This window comes from Rhinolophus sinicus, linkage group LG04, assembly GCF_036562045.2.
Source record: "Rhinolophus sinicus isolate RSC01 linkage group LG04, ASM3656204v1, whole genome shotgun sequence".
Lineage (NCBI taxonomy): Eukaryota > Metazoa > Chordata > Mammalia > Chiroptera > Rhinolophidae > Rhinolophus > Rhinolophus sinicus.
In genome coordinates, this window is record NC_133754.1 from 102,328,349 (window position 1) to 102,355,330 (window position 26,982).

At 40.2% G+C, this 26,982-nt stretch overlaps 1 protein-coding gene across 1 annotated transcript in view; it reads left to right on the forward strand.

Annotated features, from left to right (window-relative positions):
- Positions 1–26,982, forward strand: part of FRY (FRY microtubule binding protein) — a 439,561-nt gene that overhangs the window by 89,933 nt on the left and 322,646 nt on the right. The gene's annotated exons all lie outside the window — the stretch shown is intronic.

Consider the following 26,982-nt stretch of genomic DNA (forward strand, 5'->3'; position numbering starts at 1 on the left):
GGCAATTCTATTCGTAATTCTTTGAGAAACCTCCACACTGCCTTCCATAACGGCTGTACCAGTCTGCATTCCCACCAACAGTGTATGAGGGTTCCTTTTTCTCCACAGCCTCTCCAACATTTGTTGCTATTTGTCTTGTTGATGATAGCCATTCTGACTGGGGTGAGGTGATATCTCATTGTGGTTTTGATTTGCATTTCTCTGATGATTAGTGATGTTGAGCATTTTTTCATATGTCTATTTGCCATTTGTATGTCCTCTTTGGAGAAATGTCTCTTCAAGTCCTCTGCCCATTTTTCAATTGGGTTGTTTGGTTTTTGTTCTTGAGTTGCATGAGTTCCTTGTATATTCTGGATACTAGCCCCTTATCGGAGGCACTGTTTGCAAAAATCTTCTCCCATTCAGTTGGTGGCCTCTTTATTTTGTCAATGGTTTCTTTTGCTGTGCAGAAGCTTTTAAGTTTCATATAGTCCCATTTGTTTATTTTAGCTTTTACTTCCATTGCCTTTGGAGTCAAGTTCATAAAATGCTCTTTGAACCCAAGGTCCATAAGTTTAGTACCTATGTTTTCTTCTATGCAGTTTATTGTGTCAGGTCTTATGCTTAAGTCTTTGATCCATTTTGAATTAACTTTGGTACATGGTGACAAATAGCAGTCCAGTTTCATTCTTTTGCACGTGGCTATCCAATTCTCCCAGCACCATTTATTGAAGAGGCTGTCTTTGCTCCATTGTATGTTTTTAGCTTCTTTGTCAAAATTATCTGTCCATATTTATGTGGTTTTATTTCTGGGTTCTCAATTCTATTCCATTGGTCTATGTGCCTGTTTTCTGCCAATACCATGCTGTTTTGATTATTGTAGCCCTGTAGTACAAGCCAAAGTCAGGAAGTGTGATACCACCATTATTGTTCTTTTTCCTTAAGATTGCATTCTATTTCTTTAAAATATGCCATTGGGATTTTGATGGGGATTGCATTGAATCTGTATATTGCTTTGGGTAATATGGCCATTTTAACTATGTTGATTCTTCCAATCCATGAGCACGGAATGTCTTTCCATTTCTTTGTGTCTTCTTCAATTTCTTTCAAAAATGTCTTATAGTTTTCAGCATATAGGTCTTTCACATCCTTGGTTAAGTTTATTCCTAGGTATTTTATTCTTTTCTCTGCAATTGCAAAAGGAATTGTTTTTTGTATTTCTTTTCTGAGATTTCATTGTTAGTATATAGGAAGGCAATGGACTTTTGTGCGTTGATTTTGTAGCCGGCAACTTTACTGTATTCGTTGATTGTTTCTAATAGCTTTTTGGTGGAGTCTTTAGGGTTTTCTATATATAGCATCATGTCATCTGCAAAGAGTGATAATTTAACTTCTTCATTCCCAATTTGGATGCCTTTTATTTCTTTCTCTTGCCTGATTGCTCTGGCAAGGACTTCCAACACTATGTTGAAAAGCAGAGGTGATAGGGGACATCCCTGTCGTGTTCCTGAACGTAGAGCAAAGGGCTTCAGTTTTTCTCCATTAATTATGAGATTAGCAGAGGGTTTGTCATATATGGCCTTTATTATGTTAAGGTATTTTCCTTCTATACCCATTTTATTAAGTGTTTTAATCATAAATGGATGTTGTATCTTGTCAAATTCTTTTCTGCATCAATTGATATAATCATATGATTTTTGTCCTTTATTTTGTTTATGTGATGTATCACATTGATGGATTTGCGTATGTTGAACCATCCTTGTGCCCCGGGGATGAACCCCACTTGGTCGTGATGAATAATCTTTTTAATGCATTGTTGTATTCGATTTGCTAGAATTTTATTTAGGATTTTTGCATCGGTATTCATTAGAGATATTGGTCTGTAGTTTTCTTTTTTTGTGCTGTCCTTACCAGGTTTTGGTATCAGGGTAATGTTGGCCTCATAAAATGAGTTAGGGAGTACTGTCTCTTCTTCAATTTTTTGGAAGAGTTTGTGCAGAATTGGTATTAGATCCTCTTTGAAGGTTTGGTAGAATTCACTAGTGAAGCCATCTGGTCCCGGACTTTTGCTTTTGGGAAGGTTTTGGATGACTGATTCAATTTCGTTACTGGTGATCGGTCTGTTTAGATTTTCCAGTTCTTCATGGTTCAGCCTTGGAAGGCTATATGTTTCTAAGAACTTGTCCATTTCTTCTAGGTTGTTGAATTTGGTGGCATATAGTCCTTCATAGTATTCTTGGATGATCCTTTGTATTTCTGTGGTGTCCGTGATAACTACCCTTTTATGTTTCTGATTTTATTAATCAGTGTCTTCTCTCTTTTTATCTTAGTAAGTCATTTCATTTAGTTCTGCTCTAATTTTTGTTATTTCCTTTCTTCTGCTGACCTTGGGTTTTACTTGTTCTTCTTTTTCTAGTTCTTTAAGGTGTAACATGAGGTTATTTATTTGGGAGTTTTCTTGTTTCTTGAGATAGGCCTGTAATGAGATAAATTTCCCTCTTAAAACTGCTTTCGCTGCATCCCAAAAATTTTGGTAGGATGTATTTTCATTGTCATTTGTTTCTATGTATCTTTTGATCTCTCCTCTAATTTCTTCTTTGACCCAGTGTTTTTTTCCGCTTTCTTTTTACAGTTGATATCCAATTTCAAAGCCTTGTGATCAGAGAATATGCATGGTATGATTTCAATCTTCTTAAATTTGTTGAGACTGATTTTATGTCCCAATATATGGTCTATCCTTGAGAATGTTCCATGTACACTAGAAAAGAATGTATAGTCTGATGTTTTAGGATGAAGTGCTCTATAAATGTCAATTATGTCCATTTCATCTAATGTGTCATTTAGGGCTACTATTTCGTTATTTATTTTCTGTTTGGATGATCTATCCATAGCTGTCAATGATGTATTTAAGTCCCCTAGTATAATTGTGTTTTGGTCAATTTCTCCCTTTAGTTCTGTTAGTAGTTGCTTGGTGTATTTCGGTGCTCCCTGATTGGGGGCATAAATATTGATGACTGTTATGTCTTCTTGTTGTACAGTCCCTTCACCATTATGAAATGTCCATCTTTGTCTCTTGTTATCTTTTTCACCTTGAAGTCTGTTTCATCTGATATCATTATGGCTACACCTGATTTTCTCTGGGTACCATTTGCTTGGAGTGTCAATTTCCACCCTTTCACTTTGAGTCTATGCTTGTCCTTGTAGCTGAGATGTGTCTCTTGGAGACAGCATATGATTGGGTTTAGTTTTTTGATCCAATCTGCTACTCTGTGCCTTTTTATTGGTGAGTTCAGTCCATTTACATTTAGGGTGATTATTGATATGTGAGGATTTCCTGTCATTCTATCTTTAGTTTTCTGGTAAGGCTGTGTCTCCATTGTTTCTTTGCCTTTTTGTTGTTGTCTAATATTTTTGTGTGGTGGTATTCTATGATGTTTCCCTCTGTTTCTTTTATTTCAGTATATATTTCAGTTCTGGATTTACTTTGAGTGGTTACCCTTAAGTTTATGTAAAAGAAAGTTTGATATTTAGAGTATTCCATTTTCTTCAGCACGCTTACTTTCTCCATTCCCATATTTAGTTTGAATATTTGGTTCCACTCCTCCTGGCTTGTAGAGTTTCTGCTGAAAAATCTGATGATAATCTAATGGGCTTTCCTTTGTAAGTTACCGTCTTCTTTTCCCTGGCTGCCTTGAGGATTCTTTCTTTGTCGTTGATTTTAGACAGCTTCAATACAATGTGCCTTGGAGAAGGTCTGTTGGGATTGAGGTAACTAGGTGTTCTATTTGCTTCTTGGATTCGAGGGTCCAGTTCTGTCCACAAATTTGGGAAGTTCTCATCGACAATTTGTTTGAATATATTCTCTGTTCATTTCTTTTAAGTCTCAAGTCTCTTTCTTCTTCAATTTGTGTCATTTCCAGGTTTCTATCTTCGATGTCACTGATTCTTTGCTCCATCTGGTCAACTCTACTACCTAAGCTGGTTATTTCATTCTTAATTTCTTCTATTGAGTTCTTAATCTCCAGAAATTCTATTTGGTTCAAGATTTCAATCTCTTTCGTAAAATGCTCATGCTGTTCTTTGATTGAGTTTCTGAGTTCCTTTAACTGCCTATCTGTGTTTTCTTGTATCTCGTTGAGTTTTTTCAGAACTGCAATCTTGAATTCTCTGTCATTTAAGTCACATATTTCTGTATCTTTAAGTGCCTTCTCTGGAGATTTTCACTTTCTTTCTGAGCTATCTTGTTGCCTTGGTTATTCATGGTGATTACTGGTTTACTATTTCTCTTCCTAGACATCTACAGGAGTGACTTCTGCAACAGGTTGATAGAAAGCGGTCTTTCTTTTGTTTGCCAGTACTTGTTGGTAGAATGTTTTATTATTTCTCCAACTGCAACTTATTTTTCTTCTCCCACACAGTAGTGCTATGTTTTCTCTGCACTATTCCAACTTCTCACACAATGGGGGGATTCCCTGGGAGACGGGCTTCTCCTCTGTTAATAGTTCGTCTAGGTCACAGGGCGCAGTGTCCCGGTGGGTATGCGGAGAGCTTTTGATGTTCCAAAGCTCTTCCAGCTGCTGATTCAGAGCCCGTATATTTCAGCAGTTCTGTTTACTCCTGCAGGGATCCGCCCAGATAGGTGGGGTCAGGGGCGGGGTGAGTTGTGAGAGGTGGCCCAGAGCAATGGCGGCGACCACCACCACAGCCGGTCGTGCTTCCACTGCTCTCTCCCCTTTGCTGGAACTAGTTGGGCTGTGAATTTGTGTTTGCGGTCCACAGATCTCAAAACAGCAAATTTTCTGTTGTTTTGATCTGACACTGCTACTGTTTCGCTTCTAGCACCGGGCAGGTGGGGGCGGGGCGAGCTCTGGGAGGGTAGGGAGGGGGCGGCTAGTCTCAGTGCCTAAGGCTCCGTTCTCTGCTCGGCAGTGCGGGCTTAAACCACCGTTTTCAGCCTTTTTCCCTCAGTCTTTTCTCCGAGGTCTCTGCCGTGAGCGTTGGGTTCAGCCGTGGTATATGCTGTCCCCTCAGCCCTGTGGAGCCCTGGCGGAGCCCTAGCAGTCCGAGTTCTTCCCTCTCCCGCAGCTGCGGTGGTTCTGGGAAGCAGCGAGCTCGGCGCACTGAGCTAGGTCTGCGTCCTGCGCCCGCGCGGCTCCGTCTCGGCACTTCTCCCTCTCCTTCTCCCCCTGCTCGCGCGAATCTCCCACCTGTAGGTGATTTCAGTCGGTAGTGGGCCTCTTCGTCTTGCCTGTCTGCTGTGCAGGGAGTCGTTTGTGGAGTTTTTGTTGTTCGATTCTTTGTAAATTCCGGGGGAGCTTTACAGAGGCTCACCTCACGCCGCCATTTTTCCGGAAGTCCCCATATTGTTTTAATTATTGAGTTTTGCAACATCTTTTTATGTCTTAAGAGTATAAGCCACTCATTATATATCTAATATATATGATACATAATATATATCATACATGCATACATAGCATATGTATGTAGTTGTTGTAGCTTTTATATTGATATGATTACAAGCATATAGAAGAGTTGCAAAATGTTTCAAGCAATTGCCTTATCCCAAGAATTACCAGTTATACTGTGCTCTATTTGCTGTATCATTCATGTTATCATCTCTCCCTCTCTCCTGCCACCCCTCCCTATTTCCCTGTATACACACACCACACACACCTTTTTTAAAAGCTATTTGAGAATCAGTTGCAGATACAATGGCAGTGCAGATACCATAAATACTTTAATGTATATTTACTAAGGTCAAAGATATTCCTTTATATTTCTACAGTACGTTTATCTAATTAGGAAAAATTAGGAAATTTTAGCATTATCTCACCACTGTCCGTATTCAGTTGCCCCAGTAATGTCCTTTATCAGCATTTATACCACTACCCCTCACCACCTCCCCCCCACACCCTCCTCTGCCCCACCCCTCCAAGTCCAGGATTCAGTCCAGTATCACACGCTGCATTTAGTTGTCATGTTTCTTTAATTTCTTTTATTGTGGAACAAGAGGTCCACATTCTTCGTCTTTCTTGACCTTGATATTTTTAGACTACAGGCCAGTTGTAGAATGTTCCTCACTTGAGGTTTGTCTGATATTCTTCATGATGAAATTCAAGTTGGGCATTTTGGGGGCAGGGATGTCACAGTAGCAACATTGTGTCCTCATCAATCATGTCAAACGTGATGTCAGTTTGTGCCAGGAGAGGGGAGTCCCGATCACTTGACTAAGCTAGTGTCATCCAGATTTCTCTGCTTATTTTAAAATCATTTCAGTAAGTTCCCAGAAAAAACTTTTTAAATTGTAAATCCACCTGACTAATTTGGAAAGAATTGTTTTCTTTACTTTAAAATCTGTTTTTTCTCTCAGCAACATTTTGTCATATTTTTTCTTCTTATGAGTTCCACAAACTTCTTATTTGGTCTGAGGTTTTTAATATTGCTGACTGTATTTGGAAACAGAATTTCTTTTGCCTTCATATTTTCTTTCTTTCTTTTTTTTTTTTTTCTGCCAGGTAGAAAATAAACTGATTTTTGTATATTTGTTTAACGACTTTATCTATCTCTGATAGTTTTTATAGTTTTTCATGATTTTCTTATATTTTCTAGGTGAATAATCTTATTACCTGAAAATAGTGATACTTGTTTCCTGGGTTTGAATTCAGTCTACCAGTTTTGAGCTTGAGTATTAGCACTTCTTAGCCTCAGTTTCTTCATCTGTAAAATGGGCATAGAAATACTTTATATCACTGCTATGAAGGGTAAATGCAATAAAACATATAGAACTCTTAGGACAGTAGTTAGCAAGAGATCAAGCTCTCAGCATATATAAGCTCATTTTAGAAATTATAGTAAACTAATCTTAGGTATCATGGCATAAATCCTGCACATCTCTTTAAGTTTTTATTTTTATTATCTTTGTGGAAAATATATATACCAACCAATTGTTGCTAATATATAGGAAAACAATTAAATTTCCTATATTATTATAATGAGTTTTCTTACTAAAATTACTAGTTCTGATGATTTTTCAATAATGGATTTGCAGGTATAAATTCATATGATCTGTAAATAATGCAACTAATTTATTTTTTTAAATTTTGATTATATTAGTCAGATCCCTAGATAAAATTGTGAAATACTTTCTGATTTTTTTTAGAATATGTATAGTGTTTCACTATTTTATGTAAGGTGTTGGCTTGTTTTAAATATAAATTTCATCATATTAATGATTCAGTCTTCTAATCTTAGCAAACTATAATTTTTTGATTAGGAAGTGAATTTTACTGAGTGCTTTTTTGCACCTATTGAAATGATCACATTTTCCACTTTTTGAGATTAATTATGGTAGATTGAAGTAATTATTAACAAATTGTCTAAAGGTGAACTGTCTTTCCATTAATGAAATAAAGTCTATTTTATTATAATTTTAATTATACTCAATTGATTTACTAATATTTTATTAGGATTTCTGCATCTATATTTCTAAATGATATCAGACTGTATTTTTGCTTTGTTTTTTTGTTTTGGGCACTATATTTTTCTGCTCTTTGTATCAAGGATATGTGAGTTTTATTAAATGAATCGAAAATATTTCCATCTTTTTCTGTTCTCCAGAATTATTTGAGTTAACATAAAAATATCTGTTGCTTAAAATATGCTTATAAAATAATTTGGTTCTAGTAGCTTTGGGGAAATCGAGTTTTATTTTTTAATCATTGCTACAGTTTCTCCCATAATTATCAGCATAGTGGGATGTCAACATTTTTCTTGGGTCATTTGGTAACAGCTTCCTATAAGGTTGTCTATTTCTCACAAATTTAAAAATTTGCTCACATAAAGTGTATATATTGTTCTTCATCATACTTTTCCTTTTGTATCCCTAAAGTAGTATGTGTACACTTTCTCCCAGGTTTACTCTTTACCTTTGGCAGAAGTTTGGATCCTTTACTGTTAGTTTGAAGAGCCAGTTCTTAGATTCATCAGTTCTCCCAGTTTTCTAATTCATTACGTTCTGGTTTTATGTCTTTTAAATCATTCCCTCCCCCAGTCTTTAGATTTTTGTTATTTCTCCGTTATTTTAAGTCATATATTTAATTCATTTAATTTGTTCCAATTTACTAACAGAAATCTTAGTTTGAAATTTTTGCATTGTGTCTCATAGAGTCCCAAATGTCTTGGAACTGGAGGGGATTGTCAAACCATATAATTCAAACTTCTTGTGTTCCATATTAGGAAAGCAAATGGGTTACAGCCTTGTCTCACAGCTAACTAGGTGTAGAACCAAAGTAAGCATCAAACAATTTTCCTGACTTTTATCCACTACACCACTCTGCCTGGTTTCTTAACCAAAAAAGACATGAGAATGAAGTAAAGAGAGATCATTTCTAGTGGAAATGTGACCTGTCTGACATTACAGCTTGGGAACCCCTCTGCAAATGCCCAAGACGTAAGCAGCCAGCTACAGGCTTTCTGAGCACTCTTTTTCTTTGTCTGGGACAGAGGTTAGTTTGTGTTGACACAAGCTGAATCAATAAACCTTCTGTTGATTCAGGTTTGTGCAGGGCCTGTAGAGGGCGCCTGTGAAACTAGAGTTTCAGACCAGCGGAGCCACACCTGTCCTAAAGGAGCCACATGTTCCTTCAGCTGCGGGGCTCTAAACCGGACCCCCAGGTTAGAGAGCCTTGTTCTGCCCACTCAGCGCTCCAGGTAACCACGTGCTTCAGGTGGCCACGCCCCTCCCCCGTCGTGCCATTGTTCCATCATGACCTGATTGGCAAGGATTGCAGTCTCCCTGAATTAGAAGTCTTGGAGCAGAGCCAAACTTAACAGTGGGGTGGGGACAGGAGAAGAACAAGAATCAGAAAGAGCAGCTCAGTGAATAAGCCACCCAGCCTGCATGTGTGTGACTTGCTTCTTCTCCCTTTCTCTATTCCTGCCCTAACTTGTATTAGTGAGAGGTGGAGTGGAATGGGGCAGGAAACAAAGGAGTAGTGTATACAGGATTCAGAAATGAGTTTTTCTTCTTTTTTACTTACCAAGGGTTATGAAAGTTAAGTACTTTTATGTATCTTTGGATATTGATGATCCCTTGAGAATGAAGATATAAAAAGATGGATTTGTGTGTATACGTGTCTGTGTACATACCTACCGTATTTCCCTGAAAATAAGACCAGGTCGTATATTAATTTTTGCTCCAAAAGATGCATTAGGACTTATTTTCTGGGGATGTCTTATTGTTTCATGTACAACAATCTACATTTATTTATGTACAACAATCTACATTTATTCATGTACAAAAATCAACATTTATTCAAATACAGTCATGTCATCTTCTTCTGGAACATCGTCGTAACTCTCCAAACCCCGAATTCCGGCTTGAATTTCTTGCGACTCCATTTCCTGTAGAACCATTGGCCCCAATCTCTCATGTCCAGCAATAGAGCTCTCCTTAAATGAGCACTTCTTGTCCGTGTAGCCTGCTCATAGTGCATTGGCAACACAGCTGTCAGTGATTTTATCCCATGAATTCTTCACCCAAGTCACCACCTCTTGCAGGCTAGGCTTCACAAAGTTTCCACGCTGATTTCTCTCCTTTCTATTTTCAATGTAGTCATTGATTTCCATGCGTGAATGGTCCTTGAATGGCTTGTTTATTGCAATGTCAAGATTTGGAGATAGACAGTTATTCCTGCAGGAATCATTATTTGATCTATTCTTCTCTCTGCAAGGAAGTTCTTCCTGTCTTTAGCGCAGTGAATGCTGGCTGAATTCCAGATCAGCAGACCTCTTTGACCACCTCGCTAAACAAGTGGCAGCACTTCCTTATAACTGTTTGTGTGCACCAGACTTTTTTGGTTTCAAGAATAAATGCCTGAAACACGTTCAACCTTATCTTTCTTGCCCTTAGTAATGATTAGAGGTGGGGCTTTCTTTCCATCCAGACGAATTGCCAAAATACAGGTAACACATGCACTTTCGTAACCAGTGGAGGGAATGTAGATTGACGAGGCACCCCTCTGACCAATTGTCGTTTGAGATCCTTGGCCCATAAACACTGCAGTTTCATCCATAGCAGTCATGTTGGAGAGTTGGTATTTAGAAAAGTCGATGCCACCAACAAAGGACTTGAATGCAAGTGCACGTTTAATAACTTCAGTATCTTCCAGCTTGAACAGTGTTGTCGATCTTAGACAGTTCATATCGCTGAAGGAAGCCATCCAGCCAGTGTTGTGATGCTTCAAATTCTTCTGGGGATATTTCTAACTGTGGTGCAATTGCAAGGGTAAATGCTTGAATACCAGTCCTGTGCACAACCAAAACCTTTGCTCTCCTGTCAGCAATCCATTCACAGATGATGTCTTCCAGCTCAGGAAATAAAGGTTGCCAACCTGATCCACACTTGCACTTCTTAGCATTTCCTTCGTCCACCTGTTGACTGAGGTTATCGAACTCTGCTTGCCATTTCCAGACCATTCGGAGATCCAACTTTTCTTTGCTGAAAGCCATAAGATTCTTGCCCCAGGAGACCTCCACAATTCCTTTCTTGTACTTGATGGAATAGCTCTTTCTTTTTGCACTCATCTTGTCTGGGGGTCAAAATATTACTCCCTTTAAATCAAGTGTCAATTGAAGACTTATGAGACAGGAGTGGCAACAAAAATGATGACAGTTAAGAATGATGGTCCACACAAAAGCGACGAACAATTGCAGGCACCAAAATTCCGAAAACGTTTCTTTATTTCACACGAGTGCATTAAGTACGTCTGTTACAACACACAACATATTGAATTATGAAGATTCACATTAGACACAACCACATCCATTCGTTATCATGTGTGCACGTTATTCATGCGTTGTGTCTGTACTCCAATTGGTCTTTTGGCAATAAGTCGCGAGTTCATTTGTTTACATAGACGTTTAACTTTCATCCAAAGGCACCCGCTTGGGTATTTACAAATACTTAATTATAACTTATATTATCATTTATTTTAACTATTAATGTCAATAATATTATTTATTTATATTTAATTACATATTAATATTATTATTTTATAATTTGCAACGGAATACCAAAAATGAGTCTGTCTAGCTGATGATCTTAACTGGGGCTTATTTTGGGGGTAGGGCTTATATTACGAGCATCCTGAAAAATCACGCTAGGGCTTATTTTCCGGTTATCTCTTATTTTCGGGGAAATACGGTATGTATACGTGCACATATAGTGTACACACACAGAAGACTCTGAAACCTGAGGAATCTTGCGATGGAGTACCTTTACGTAAAGGGACTAATGTTTTTGTCATGGATATAGTTTTACCCCTTCCTTAAGTGTCTATGTTACCAGTCCAAAGTTTGGGTGCCCAGTGCTTTGAAAGACCAAAACTCAAAATGTCAGGGTTTGGAGCAAGGAAGGCTTTATTCATCGAGAAGGCACCAACCAAGAAAATGGGAGACCTGATGGTGCCTTAAAACCATTTTACCAAAGCAGATTTCAGGCTTGTTTTATGTCAGTGGGAGGGGCAATGGGCGGAACAAGAAGTGATTGACGACCGCAGACATCTGGGCACCAGCAGGGGTCGGAAGAAGACTGTGCTTAGTCTGTTAACCCTAGTTAATGTGAGTCTGGTCACAAGGTTTCTGCAAATCTTTGATAAACAATACATTCTACCCTTGGGAGAGGCATCTCCTGGTAAGGAGCTGTTCTTGTAAAACTGACGCCGGAAACAGGATTGCTCTAATGATTGGCATGATATATGCAAGACCAAGCAGGAGCTTAGCCTGAAGGCCTTGGGAATAACGCAGGCTTGAACAAGATGGAGTCAGAGAGACTGAGTGTTTCACTTTGTTTCATCTGTTTTCTCTGGGTTTTTTACATTTTATACAGGATAATAGTATATGTTTTTGTTTCTATTTCTTGCACTGCATGAAAGTAAGGGCAGTTTTGGTCTTGTCACCTGGAGTTATCTATAAAATTCAGTGCCGCTCATGAAGATTTTGAGTCAGTCAATGTTTATTATGAACCAACTCTGTGCCCAGGGGCTTTCAAAAGAAATATCTTGTTTACTTTCCCATGGCCACTTCCTGTGTAGTGGATACTATCATTCACTTTACAGATGAAGACACAGAAGCTCAGAGAAGTTAACTAACCTGTCCAGGATGACACAGTTAATAATCGTCAGAATCTAAAATCAAACCCAGATCTTCTGTTTAATACTCTTCAAGTTTAATACTCTTTCATCTGCCTGCCAGACCAAAGCAATTTCATACTACATTTTAATTCTTCCAGGTCTACGAGAATGCCTTGTTTACCTTCCTACAGTGCCTTGTCAGCTGTTTCCCAGGAGATTATAAGTTTTGTGGCTTATTATCTTTATTGATTTTTATTTTTCTCAAAGCATCACATAAACATTCTTTCAGAGGTCAGATCACAACGCTATAAAATCTTTAAAAACTAGCCATCCCCTAACCCACCCTACATTATGAGTTCCCATTCCAGAAATATTCCATGAAATTGATGTAGAATTTGAAAGGGGAGGAAAACAGAAATTGCTTTTCCTTGTCAACCACTATGTGCCAGGCAGTGCGAGCTGCATTTTCCACAGGGTATCTTATTTATCCTCGGAAGGACTTGGACTTATCCTGGGACTCCAGCCTCTGTGCTGAGTCCGTCTGACCAGCTGCCTCCCAGTGCTGTGAGAAATACGTTTATCATCACGTGTTAAGAACATCAGATGTTTAGTATCCCAGGTGAAAATTCAGCTAGTTTTCAAAAGTTTACCCCTCCAGCCGTAAATTGATTGGTTACTAATAAGTAAAAAATGAAGCTAAAGCAATTTGCACCAGCAGCTTTTTTAACCAAATCTAGGTATTCATCCCTACTCTCTTCCTTCTGAAAACCGATGGACATCTTACAACTTTATTAGAATTTTCGTGGTTTTCTTAGAAGCTACACAAATCAGAAGTGGTATGTAATTTTAAGTAAATGTTCTTAATTTGGCCTCTAATCTATTGCATTTTACCCTGCCCACAGAATGGCATGTAGATAACCCGTTGAACTTGTGCACAGATGCCACGGTCTGCTGCATTGGTGAAATTCAGCACAAACACTGAATCATTTGTTGGCACAAATCGTGTTTACTAATGTTTTGCTTACATTCATTTTTCTATTTAAATTGTTCATTAAATACATATGATGGAAATTTCATCTCCCCTCCTTCTTCCTCCGTCTCCCCCTTTTCTTGTTCCAGGTATACCCTGGCTGTTCCGTGTGGTAGCCAAACAGTTAATCTGGTCAGGTAGCATTATTCTCCTCAGTTCATTAAACTGGAAATTCTTCAAACTCAGGAACTCTGCCGTTTATTTTATTCCCACCTCCCTCCCCCCCGCCACGTATGTTTTTGATATGTGAAAGGGCTCAATAAATGTGTGTTGCATTGAATGGAATGGAACCGTAGTTCTGTCTGCCCTTGGTGGGTAGCCTGTTTTGTTCCTCCAGAGGCAAGCGCCTCCAGGAGGGGGATGAGGTTCGCAGGGAGACACAGCCTCTGTGGCAGACAGTACACTGGTGGGTCCCATAGTCCAGCCTCCCCGCCCCTCCCTCTGGCTGCATTTAGAGCCTCACCCTTCTTTTACCTTGCTTCTTCCCCTGGGGCTGTTTTTGTTGCCCAAACCTGTGGTGTATCACTCAGAATTGAGAAATGTCAATTACATTCAATAGCACTAGAATTCTCTTCGCTTCGTTTTTATTTTTTGTATGACAAGAATAAAAGTGACTTTCTCGTGATTATGTTTTGCACTCATTCACTTTGAAACTTACACGAAGTAATTGTTGATCGTCATGTTTGAACCATTTGTGAAGCAAAAAAAAATCACCCTTTTAAGATTAGAGTCAGGTGTTCCGGCCTTATCCTTCCATGTCAACTTTTTACCTAAATATTTCAGTTTGTTTTGAACTTTTCTTATTGTTTTTCTTTTTCTAACTTCCTTTCATCTGCTGACATCACTAGTTAAGTATTTGTGTTTGTGTAAGTAGATGAAAACGTAAAGTCTCACAGCCCAAAACTGCTTTTAGAGGTTGCCTGGACTCAGAAGACATGTTCCTGGTACCCACCTTTGCTCTGCTCTTGCCCCAGGAGCCTGGCCTTCTCTAGGACGCACACATGTGCCCGGGGCAAGGCATAGGTGGCCCCAGGAATCGGGAGGACGAGCCTCCAGTTCCACAGCCCAGCAAATGTTTCCTGAGCTCTTACTGTATGCCAGGCATGGTAGGCCCTGTGACTGTATCCCCAGGAAGCAATGAGTTCCTTTCCAGTGTGAGACACTGGAACGGGTGCAGGTGCGTATAAAGCTGTGTAGGAGGTTCAGTGGTAGGTAGGTGTGTGGAGTGGAGTAGAAGCACAAAGGGCCAGCAAACTCACCTGGAGAAATCCAGAAATGGGTTCTAAATGGAGCCTGGGGAGTCGGGGCCGGGAGTGGGGGCTGCAGTGCAGGAAGCAGGGAGGGGAACTAAGGTGAGGAGAGGGTAAGGACAGGACTCGTGAGGAAGTGGCAACATGAGCTCAGGCTCTAAGTGGAAATGGCGGGGAGTGGGGTGTGTTCCGGGCACCATCTCATACATGAGTGCTGCCGAACAGGCAGTGCAAGGAAGGTACTTGTCAGAGACAAGTGGAAGGAAGCGGAGCAGAACCAGGTCTCGGAGGAAATGCTGGGTGTTGCCAGGGAACTGAGATGGAGCCATCAGTGCCTTTCCACCCCAGGCCGTGGGGAGCCCTTAAAACACTTTCAGAAGAGTGACCTCACCATTTGCCCTTTAGGTGGAGCCATTTGGCACCAACATTTCGGGTATGTTTAGGGGCAGAGCCCTACAGACAGAGAGGGCACTACTGCAGAATCCGGGCAAGAGTTCATGGAGACCTGCGCCATGGTGGCAGGAATAGAGGAAGCGACGAGTTCAGGGAGGTAAAATTGGCAGCACCTGTGTGTTGTGGCGGTAAGAGGAGGGAGTTTAGAGTAAGTCCCAATATAGAAACTGAAGTGGTCCAGAAAATGCAGGAGGGGTAGCAGTTCTGAAATCATGATGTGTGGAGCTCAGATCTACAGATCACATGCAGCTGGGCATCCCCATCCGCTGGTTGGACACAGGAGCCCAAACCAGACATAGCATTGATTGGAGAATTAGATGTATCCGAGGAACACACAGCCAGTATTTAAGAATGAGAACACAGGGGTTGATTAAATATTATTCCTCAATTAATAGTACCTGTCCAAAAACCCCAGGCTACTAAGACATGTAAAGACATAGATATACACACACGTAAGTATATGTGTACGTACATACTGTTCCCTCCACCGCTAAGGATTAGTAAGATAATAAATACTCTGTGAAGCATTGCATCAGAAGAGATGTTTGCAAGGAATGCAGACAAAACAACATAAGCCCCAAACCGCACACCTCCTCCAAAAAAAGAGCAGTGCATGTAGAAAATTACAGCTTTGAATCCGTGTCAAGGAAGAGTGTTTGACAGCCAGAGGAAATGGGAAGATTCAAATGACTAAGTTGCTTGTTTGGGGGAAAGAATGTTCCCAAGAAGTCCCCGGAGAGCCCCTCAGTTCCTCAGTATCAAATCAAGTCACAGCTAATGCAGCCTCACCCCACTCACCCTAACAATATGTGTGCACCGTGTTTGCCCAGCTTTTTGTTTTCCCCCTCGTAATGCAACTGTACAAATACTTACTTTCAGATCTGGGCACTAACTAAAGTCATGTTGATGCTTCAAAGTGGAAGTAAAATTCTAGATGTTTTCTAGGGAACAGAGGTTCATAGGTATGTCTGTACAGTATGGTCATGTACACATTACCTTCCAAATGACAGCTCAGACAATACAGGGAACTCTTGTAGTAAAAGATTGAAAGAATTGTATTTCTTATGGTTCCTCTCCTGGAATGGCAGAGGACTGAACATTACTAACAGTTGGTAAATATCATACCATATTTTTAAATCTGAATTACTAGTTTTTCCAAAATTCTAAAATTTTGCAAAATTCTCACCTGTTTTATTTCTGTAAACTCTGTAGAATTCTCTCTCAAGTAGAAAAGAGGACGTAGGAAAACCACAGTGGAATTTACTTGGCCTTTCAGATCTATAGTAAGTATAAATAAAGTCCTGACAAAAATAAAGCCGGAGCTGAAGTAGTGGTTCTTTTTGAGACGTTCAGAGGCATTATTGTGGAAAAATGGAAAACCACAAGATCCTTTTCATAAATTACTAGTCAAACTTCTACATCTCTGTAAAGACCAGAATGAAACCACAAGAAATCACAGATGGAAAAAAACTGACCTGCCCTGATGGATAGCATTTCACGAAGGTGCTGTGATAGCTGATCCTTTGTGGAGAAACTTGCTCAACAACAAGAAAAATGCAGGTTGGTGTAGAACAAAGTGATTACTGACAGAGTGTGAACATTGTTGGCTTCCAGTTATTTTCCATCAACTTTGAAGACAATCTGTAGAAAAATGTAAATTATATATTTGACTTCATTTGCCCCCTTCTAACAGTTGGTGTACACTGGACAAGTAAAAATGTATGTCTTTAGTTGGCTGTGTAAATTATAATTATAAAGACAGCTCATTGGCTGGTAGTGGACTGCTGAGCCTGATACATACCGGGGGTGCCAAAAAAAATGTGTGTGCGTGACTTGTATTCATCTTTTGTTACCGGTATATATTGAATATTACAATTTTAATACAGTTTTTTCCTTTCTTAAAATGTGTATACATCTTTTTGGCACCATCTGGATTATTTGAAGTTACTTTTCTTTGGGCCGCCTTCTTTAGTGCAGTTGAAAGTGGCTGATTTTGCATCGATCACAGAGCATCCAGGTCTATGCTACTTATAGGGAAGGGGACCTGGAGAGCTGTGAGCAGGACTTCAAGGCATGTCACATGCTTGTTCTGGTTTCTCCCACCATGGCTGCTACAGTGCCTGAGGTGGCCATTAACAAATGGCTCCGTGGTCAGGCAGCACTTCACAAACTCTGTTTTGCAGAACATCAGGGCTGAAGGATACTAATGACTGTTACGCAGAAGAAAGGGGAAAGAGTTCTGTTTTAAACTAAGCTTGGAAAATGCTGGTTAAACAAAGTTAAGCTTGATTGGGTCTTTGCTGCAAGATTGAAGAGCCTTCAGCTTGTCCCTTGCTTGGTGACTCTGCAAGAGAGGGCAAATATTTGTAGGATTTCCTAGACCTTTCTAACTTGGGTGCCCCTCTGTAGCTAAGACTTTCACAGACCTGCTGCTTACAAATGATGGGTTAAAGCACTGACTCAAGAAGTTCTGTGAAAACTGGATGTGTGACCCAGGGAAGGGGGTTAGACCAGGGCCCTCAACTGGGGCCCACCTTTGGGTCCTTTGTCCTGTACAGTGTTTTTACAAACCTGAAGCCAGCATTTACAAATCAGGAGATTTCCACATAAACAGCACGGTTTTTCAAGCTTCTCTTGAAAAATCAGAGGATGAGGCACACTCCCTGGTTTGGGTCATTCAATCCTCCACAGGCGCAACCCCCGGGGATTGGGAAGTCACGGCCCTTCGGGAGACACATTTGCCTGGATTATCGCTGTGGGGACAGAGCCCCAGAAAGTAGTTTACAGGCTCTCGGCCTCATGTGGAGGAGTGCTGGCTCGGGTAGTAGATGGCCATCAGCTGTGGCTGATTGGCCGTCAGCTGTAGCCAGTTAGCCAATTAGCCACTGATATAACTGCTGCAGCTACGGAGGAGAGCCGAGGAGAGAGAAGGAGAGAAGAAAGAGAGAAGAATGGGGGCTAGCAAGAAGATGGCGGCTGGGCTGACAAGTGTGGATGGCGGTTTGCGGACAGTGTGGATCCAGCCTCCAGTGAGAGTATAGTGTCGCCAGAGAGAATATAGTGGTATGACTCCCCCATCTATGGCTCCGTGGGTGTTCCTTTTTGGCCTCACCATGTCCTGCGTTCTTATGGGGGGAGCGGGACCAGAGACCCCGCAGGCTTCCTCGCACGACAATCGCAGTGTCAACCGTCTGTTTTCTTACACCGTGGCCTCACTCACTGTGCGGACAAAGCCCCGGAGAGCAGTTTCCAGGCTCTCGGCCTCACATGGAAAGGTGCTGGCTCGGGTAGTAGATGGCCGTTAGCTGCGGCTAGTTGACCATCAGCTGTAGCTGGTTAGCCATTTGGCCACTGATATAACTGCCGGGGCTGCACTGGTTGGTGAGTCGAGAGGAGTCGGTCGGTTCGCAGAAAAACGAACAGCAGGTCGCACGTCATGTGAATCCAGCCTCCAGTGAAAGGATAGTGGTATGACTCCCCTACTTATGGCTCCGTGGGTGTTCCTTTTTGGTCTAGCGACATCCTGCGTTCTTATGTGGGGAGTAGGAGCAGAGACCCCGCATGACACCCCGCACGACACATGGCACAGCAAGCAGGGTCTCCCACATGACACACTCACTCAGGAGGCTCTGGAAATACCCCCTGTTCCCTGGATGGATTCACGGGTTGAGAGCCGGCTCTGAGGCTGAGTTTGGTGACTGGTGGGTGGCAGGACAGTGGAATCTGAAACCAAATGTGCCAAAATGTTGATAGTGGTTCTCTTGATTGGTGAGATTGTAAAATGTTTTGGCGCCATTGTATCTACTTTTTTTGTGCTTTTTATTTATAGTAAGTGCTCAGCAAATAACAAACATGTATGTCCTTTGTAATCAAAAGAGAGAGTTTAAAAAACAGTCAAAAAGAACCTGAAATAGGGAATTCTTTCGATATTTAGTTACTATGAAAATGTCTTTTTTTTAATATCGTAAGTACTAACAGTACTAATAAGACCTGTAAGAAGGATGAATTTGGTGCAACAAACCAAACATAGGTCTGCTTCAAGAGATGTCTTAAGATGCTATCTCTTCACTATACATCATAAATTAATAAAATTTATAGTTATATTTTGTGTGGGGGGGTAGAAAGATGTTGGTTTGATTTATATGAAGTTTTGTTTCTGATAATTGGACCTTTCCTAGCTTCTAGAATATGATATAAAATAAATCACCTTTTCATCTAGAAAATGATTTTTAAAAAAATAGAAGGGTAGGTAGATAGGTAGGCAGACAGACAGACAGGTCTTTCTGAGATGATGGGGGAGCCGGGGAGAATTGAAGTGGAGCATTAAGACCCACCTACTGCTGAAGGTGTTCCCAAGCTGTGACAGAGTTTCTGGGAAGCTGGCTGGGACTCAATGCTGAGTGAACAAATGTGGCAGATTAGAAAATTTTGTATAAAACATAGGCATCTGCATTGTGGGTTGGAATTTAATTTTGGGCGGAGAATAGAAAATTGTGGCTCTTGTCAACGTGTGACAGTGGAGGTACTTTGCAGGACACCTTTGGAAATTTCTCATTTGATTCAGTTGCTTTTTCCTGGTCATAGAAAATGGCCCAGAAATGTGGGTGGTTAAAGATAAGGAACCAGGGAGAGGGAACACAGAAGCAAAAGGAAGAGCCTGGAGGTGGTTGGGAAACGAAGAACCTAATGGGACATTTTTACGATATAGATTTTGGTATTAAAGGGGGAATAGGCTTCACTATAATTAGTTACTCACGCAGTTTCTTGGTTGGCCTTAAAGTGCTTCCTTCTCTGTAAAGTGGAGATAATGTAGCCCCACACTCATGGGGTAGACGAAATACTGCCTGAGAAATGCTTAGCACAGGTCATGACAACGGACAGTGCACAATACATTACTAGTATCAGCGTTGCCTTAAGAGACAATGTTTTTTTGCTAATTTTATGTTGATTTCCCGTTTTATTGCGTCGTGATAAGAGAATGTCTCACATAGTGAGACAGCATGAAACAAATTGGTATTTGGAGATCTGTTTTGTGGCCTAGTACATGGTCCATTTTTCTGATGTTCTAAATGAATTTGAGAAGGCATTATTTTGGGGTACAGAGTTCTCTGTCCATAGATTGGGCTCTTTAATTGTGATATTTAAATCTATAGTCTTACAGATTTTTTTGTTTGCTTAGTATCATTTTCTGAGAAACTTTACTTTTACTCTTGTATATATAACAAGTATAATAGTAAGATATTTTTAAAAATGCTAACTATACAAAGATAAGTTGGCATTTAAAGTGGCCATGAGTTGTAAAGTTTTTCCTTGGTCTCTACCTGGGTTTGCACAGAACAGAGCTGTCTCAGTGTGTAAAGTGACTGGGCCATAGCAAATGCTTTTCAGTCAATGTGTGATGTCACCTCAACAATCAGTTCAAGGTTAGCGCAAGCTTCAAAGCCACTGAAGGTTTTCATGCTGCCGTTTCCTCCTGGGAAGTTCATATAGGATGGATGGTCTGTAGAACAAACGCAGTGCCAGAAGCTGGGAGGATTCTGCCAACAAGCTCATTTCGTCCAGCCTGTTGGTGTTGGCAAGGCTGAGCCTAGGTCAGCTAAGATCACCTGTGTTCTTCCTGATCTTGAAGTTCTTCGGCCCAAAAGATCTCACAGTTTTTCTTGGTAGCTTGTGAGGAAACTTCCTCTTAAGAAATGCCTTTTTCCTCAGAGTTCATTGCAGCTTTTAACTCATTTACTCATTTATTCGTTCTGTGGTCGCTGTGGCCTGCCCTCCCTCGCAATTCACTGTCGCAATGAATGGGTTACAGGGAGTGCCAACATAAACATTCTTTCAGGCGTTCTTGGAGGTTATGCTGCATAAATTAAAAATGGGTATATGTACATGTCTCAGTCTTCATGCGGATGATGGACTCAGAAGAATTGTTTCACTAATTTCTGAATCTGATCAAAGGTACTGGGGGAGGTATACATGTAATAAACTGCTCGTATGTAAAGTGTACAATTTGATTAGTTCAGTTATATGTATGTACCTACAAATTTGTCACCCCCAACATTTCATCATGCCCCTTGGTCATCTCTCCTTCCCACCCCGCTACCCCCTCACCAGGCAGCTGCAGATCTGTTCTGTCACTGTAGATTACTTTACATTTTCTAGAAGTTTATATAAATGGAATCATACAGTATGCAGACTTTTTGGTCTGCCTTCTTTCTTTACCAAATATATGCCTTCCAAATGTTTTCTCCCAGCCTGTGACTTATCTTTTCATTCTCTTCACAGTGTCTTTCAAAGAGCAGACAATTTTTTAATTTCTTTGGAAAATTTCAATTTTGATAAAGTCTAATTTATTTAATTTTTTTATGAACCAGAGATTTTCTCCTACATTTTCTTTTAGAAAATTTATGGTTTTTAGAGTTTACATTTAGGTTTGTGGTCCATTTTTAGTTCACTTTTGCATGTGGTGGAAGGTATAGATCCAAGTTTGTTTGTTTTTGCATATCTAATTATTCTATCACTATTTATTGAAAAGACTATCCTTTCTCCACTGAATTGCCTTTGCACCTTTATAAAAAATCGGTTGTCCATTTATATGTAGATCCATTCTGGACTCTGTGCTCTGTTCCATTATCTTTTTGTCTATCTTTAAGCCAGAACTACATGACGTGATTATTGTAGCTTTATATCCAGTTTGAAATTGGTAGTATTAATCCCCCAACTTTTTTTCTTTTTCAAAGATGTTTTGGCTATTCGTGGTCCCATGTGAATTTTAGTATCAGTTCATCAATTTCTACAAAACAGCCTGCTAGGATTTTGATTGAGATTGCAGTGAATCAATAGATTAATTTGGAAAGAACTGATATCTTAACACTATTGAGTCTTCTGACCTGTGAACATGGTATAGCTCTCTACTTATATAGGTTTTCTGTAATTCCTCTTAGTAACATATTTAGTTTTACTGTATATATCTGTCACATCTTTTGTCGGATTTATCTGTAAATACTACCCTTCCTGCTCTCCCCATACCCCAAACAGAGCCCCACACTTGTAGAAGAAAGCAAGGGCTGGAGGTAAGAACCCAAAGCAACCAAGTGAAGTCTCCTGGAGACAGTATGAAAGGCCTCTGTGCATTTCAGAAAGTCAGTTGTTGAGGTCCAGGATTGGGGAGACCACAGCCATGTTTAAGTTTGGGGTTTGGGTTGGTCAAACCAGCAGACAGTAAGGAAATATGGCTGCTATAAATGCTAAAGTTATCTTGTGTTGCATTAAGAGATGCCTAGTGTTTGTGTCAAGGTTAGAACTAGCCTTATGATTTCCTGGACAGGTCAGCACATCAGAGATGTCCTGTCTAATTCTTGAGACTTTTGAAGAGGGAAATGGACTTATCAGAGGTAATTTGCTAAGCTAGGAGGGGTCAAGATGCCAGGTGAAAGGTGGAATGCTTGAGGAACTAGGACTAGAAGTAGCCAGGCCTGTTGGGAGTCTAAAGCAATAGCTCAGGAATGAGCTAATAAAGGCGACCACTAGGCAGTGACAGCAGATCTTCAGGAGATGACACAGATGAAAGATGTGTAAAGGGTAAACATGACATCATTCGGGCAGAGTAACTCCAAGGTTTATAGCTTCCGTCACTGGGTAAGTGGTGGTACCATTGTAGTGAGATCAGAAATTTCAGGAGCTGCAGGTTGGCGAGTGGGGAGCAGATTTGTACATGCTGAGTTCCCACCAGAAAAGTTTGGGTGTGCAAATGGATACACAGATCTAGTGCCCCACGTAGAAATTGGGGATGGGGACTGGACTTAGATGTCATCAGCACACAGATGAAAGTTGTAGTCACAGGTGAGTATGACTGATGAACATGTCCCTGCCATCTCAGTTACACCAGGCACTTGTCCACCTGGTTTTGGCAATCACGTTTCTGAGGTTACGCTGTCTAGTATTTGGACAAAATTTTCAAAAGCTTCAATTCTGTTATGAATGCCAATTGCAGTTCAACCCTTAAACAGAAGAATAAGAAGAAGAACTCTCAGTCTTTCCTCTCATGGACCACATGGGTGTGTCAGCCGTAGTATAGGGAGGAAGGTTTGCTTGTGTTGTACGCTGTCACCAAAATGCTGCACCGCAAGCCCAGAAAAATGTGCCCTTAAGCCCTACCTGAATCTGAGAAAAGGCCAGCCAGGCAGTCCTAAAGCATTCTGCTGAGACTTGCAAAATTGAACAATGAGGAATGCAAATGTAAATGAAGTTGAATTTCAAGCCAGTAAGAACTGGTACTAAAGCTTTTTTTAAAAGGTACAGTCTGCATGACATTAAAAACTTGTGTAAGAGTCTGCTTTTGCAAATCCCTGTAGCACAGATTCTGGAATAAATAAAGATGATTCAGGAGAAGGGTTACTTACTGGAGCCAGACTTTTAAAAATATCTTTTTACATTTTGTTAGAAATTACCAAACTGTTTAAAAAGGTTTCAGCCAGTTTTTTTAATACAGATATATGTTTTTTTAAGTAGGTGTCTTCCATATGTTTAATTTGTGGTGGTGTTTAAAAAAATAGAGAATAATGCCAATTTATGTTTTTTCCTTCAGCCCCATTTTTAGGATTGCCCAATGCCTGTACTTTTGCATGATGTAATAATCTAATACCCTGGTGGGGTTCAGGACTTGCTGTCTTACGGACATTTGGTGTTACGTCACATCTTAGTGCCTTTGCACAGACACCCCTCATCTGCCTTGTGAACTCACCCTTCTCCTCTGAAAACCATTCCCTTACCGTCATCCCCCTCTCCATCGGGAAGAGTTAACCAAATAGCTTTTTTTGTGTCACCTCTGCATGAGAGGTCACTCGGTGTGGCAATAACTAGCTTGTTATAGGTCTGCTCCCTTCCCAATGAATAGGTTCTCAAGAACAGGTTCTTGGACATAGTAGATGCTCAATAAATGGCTTCGCAAAAGAGAAGGAGCGAGGGAAAGAGGGAAGAAAATAGACTTTTAAGGAACCCCTGAAGAATCTGGGCAGAGGGACCTGAAACATAGAGTGAAATACAAGAGATAATAGTGCCCTGGAAGCCAAGGGAACAGAGAATTTTAAGAGCAAAAGGCTGGTCATTTGTGTTCATTGCTATGGAGAGCCAATGAGATCAGTACTGAAAAGTCTTCAATGTTTTTAGGAACTAAGGAGATTTCCTTAGCCATAATCACACCCTACAGAATATTGCAGATGTTGGTCCCAACACCTGCAAACGTGTGTTGGAAATTACAGGTGGTCGGTGACCTCCTGGGCAGGTGTGTCAGTGGGGCATCTTGCTGGTGATAGCCATCATTCTGACGTGCTATACAATTAGTTTTTCCTTGTGGCAAACTGTTTAATAACTGAATAAAGAGTTCAAAACTAAGAAACATTTGCAGGTTTTTTGGTATAGCAATCAGATTGAGATTGGGAAGCTAATTTGGTGAATCCTAACAACCTAAAGTCTTTCTGGTGGACCATTCTTTAGAAGGTGATAATGAGAAAGATGGTTATCGTTGTAAAATTGTACGGTTCTAAACTTGCAGCTTTCTTACAAAAAGCAAATAATTCTGTCATGCTACTTAAAAACTATCAAAATTCACATGGCTGCAAAGTGAGGAAATGTGTTTCTGTGGGATATTTGAACATTCTAAGAGAAAGAAGATAATGTCTTATCACCAGAAAGAATAAAATGTTCATGAGACGGTAACATCATTTTATATAAAATACACAATGTCTTGAAGGGTAAGAAATTAGAATAATTCAAAAGAGATTAATATTGGATGTTTAGAAAAATGGAGACCTTTAAAACATAATGATGTTTAAAAAGTACAGGAATAGAGTCAATGGAATTGTAACAGCTATATATGATGTAGCTTGGGGGAGGGGTATTATCACTTTGTGAAGGATGTAAATGTCTAACTATTACATTGTTTTGTACACCTGAAACTAATTTAAAAAGTATAGAAATAGCAAGTGTCCAGTTATATATTTAAAGTTACTTAATTATGCTATAAGTTTTGAGAATCTTCTTAGCCCAGAGCCCAATATCATCATTCATATGACTGCCTGAAAAAAAAAAAAAATGAAATTACACTTTGGGCTGTTTCTAAAGAGAGAGGGGTAGACTGAACATAAAATCTATGCATATTCTCAGTTAGACCAAACCAAGCTAAGTTTTCTGTGGTTGATTATCACTCATGTTGACTGCCAGTTTAAATATTTTGAAAGGAAAGTTTACTTTTTTCATGTTCACAGATTTAATACTGCTTTTAAATAAATATTGTTCTTTGTTTTCATTGCCTTAAAGTTTTTATAATAGCAAATTCAAGTTGTTTCCACCTTTCTCTTTAAAGAAATGTATTTGTTGAGCTAGATTCCTATGTGTTTTTATTCCCTATGAGGGGAGAATGAGTTGGGCAGGAGACAGATTAATCTGAGCATGTCAGGAGCCTTCCAACCTCTTTCACATCATTTAATTTTTAGAGGATCAGGGCATCCGGAGAGCCTCTATCCCAGGATTGTGCTTTTTTTTTCCTAATTATAATTTAAGTCTCAGGAAACTGTAATATTTAAATTAAGTGCATTTTAATATGAAAAGCCTCAACATGGATGCTTTATTATTAGAGCAGAAATCTGAATTCTCCTTTTTTTTCTTTTGCCACTTTCATCCCATGAACCTAATGAGCCACTGACAGCTCAGTGACATGGAGCGGGCGGAGTCAGGTGAGCTGGACCATTCCTCAGCCCTATAGCTGACACAGGGAATCTGCTGAAAAGCAAGAATTGTTTTAGGAAAACAGGGATAGACTTTCCAATTTCTTTTAGATTTTACGTACACTGAGTAATGCATCGTAGTGTTGTGGTATAAAGCAGGGACTTGACCACGAGCTGTGGGTCCTGGAAGCCCTAACTCTCAGTGCTTCTCCCCCATGAGACGCCGGACTCAGGGCCTCAGTGTGCTCACCTCCAAACAGGGTGATTAGAGGAGTCAGTGCGGTGATGCGCGCCCAAGGCTCAGCGCACAACCGGGCAGGTATGAAGCATGCAGTAAATGATGGCTGTTACTCTAACGCATTCCAGGTACTTAAACACGCAACTCTGTGTTTCCAGCCAGCTTCGTCAAACAATGAGGAAATTACCTGTGCACACTATGCGGCTGGGCCTGCTGCACACGGTGTGTAATGATCACACCTCTCCTCGGAGACTCCCATTTCACATCACACACAGTTATTTACACCCAGGGTGACACCGTGGATTAGGAAAGAAACAGTCACTGAGGAGCTTGACATTCTCTTGTTGTTGCTGCTGTATTTCTCCCAGTTAGCAGCCAATATTTTGTGACTCTACCCTGCTGTGTATTTGAAACTTTAACACTGTTCTTGAGGTTTGGGTTATGGAAATGTTCTTTTTTTCTATTATTAAGTCATTATCTCGAACTTTAAAAAATACTTTTTATTTCTTTACTAGAAAAAAATGTATTTTCATTAAGCTAAGGGAGATTTCAAGCAGTCTTGTAGGCTTTTTAAAAATAGTTTTATAGTGAGCCACTCACTGTTTTGAAAATCAGGATACATTTCAATTTGGCAAAATAGTTCTAAGTCCTGTGAGGAAAATGGTGTAGGTGTTTCTCAGAATTAGTAAAATAACCCAATAATCCAATTACGTAAATACAGTTGCTGGGTTATAATTGCAACCCTAATCTGGACATACTAGTTAAAAAATGCTTTTCTCTTCAGAAAGTTTGAAGACTTGTTGCTGAAGAGTAAGAATAGAGAATGAAAGTGCTCAGTGTACAAGTGCACCCTTAATTAGGTAAAGAGACCCAACTCCTACATTTTAACAAATAATAAAACCTACTTGGCCTCCAGGAAGCACAGCAAATAGTGATTTCTGAACCGACCACTAATTCCTTTATAATGTTCTGTATGTACTGATCCCAGGCGCTGGGAAGAGAAAAGGCAGATGGTATCTTCTTGATCTTCTGACTCACGCTGCAGCCAGACAGAACAGGAGAGGTGTGAGAGGGAGTGTGGGGGAGGGGAGCTGCCTCTGTAGACCCAGAGGGCACAGCCCTGCGGCGTGCCTAGCTGGAGACAATAAATTAGGGCGTTAGGATTTCTGTACAGTGGATTAAA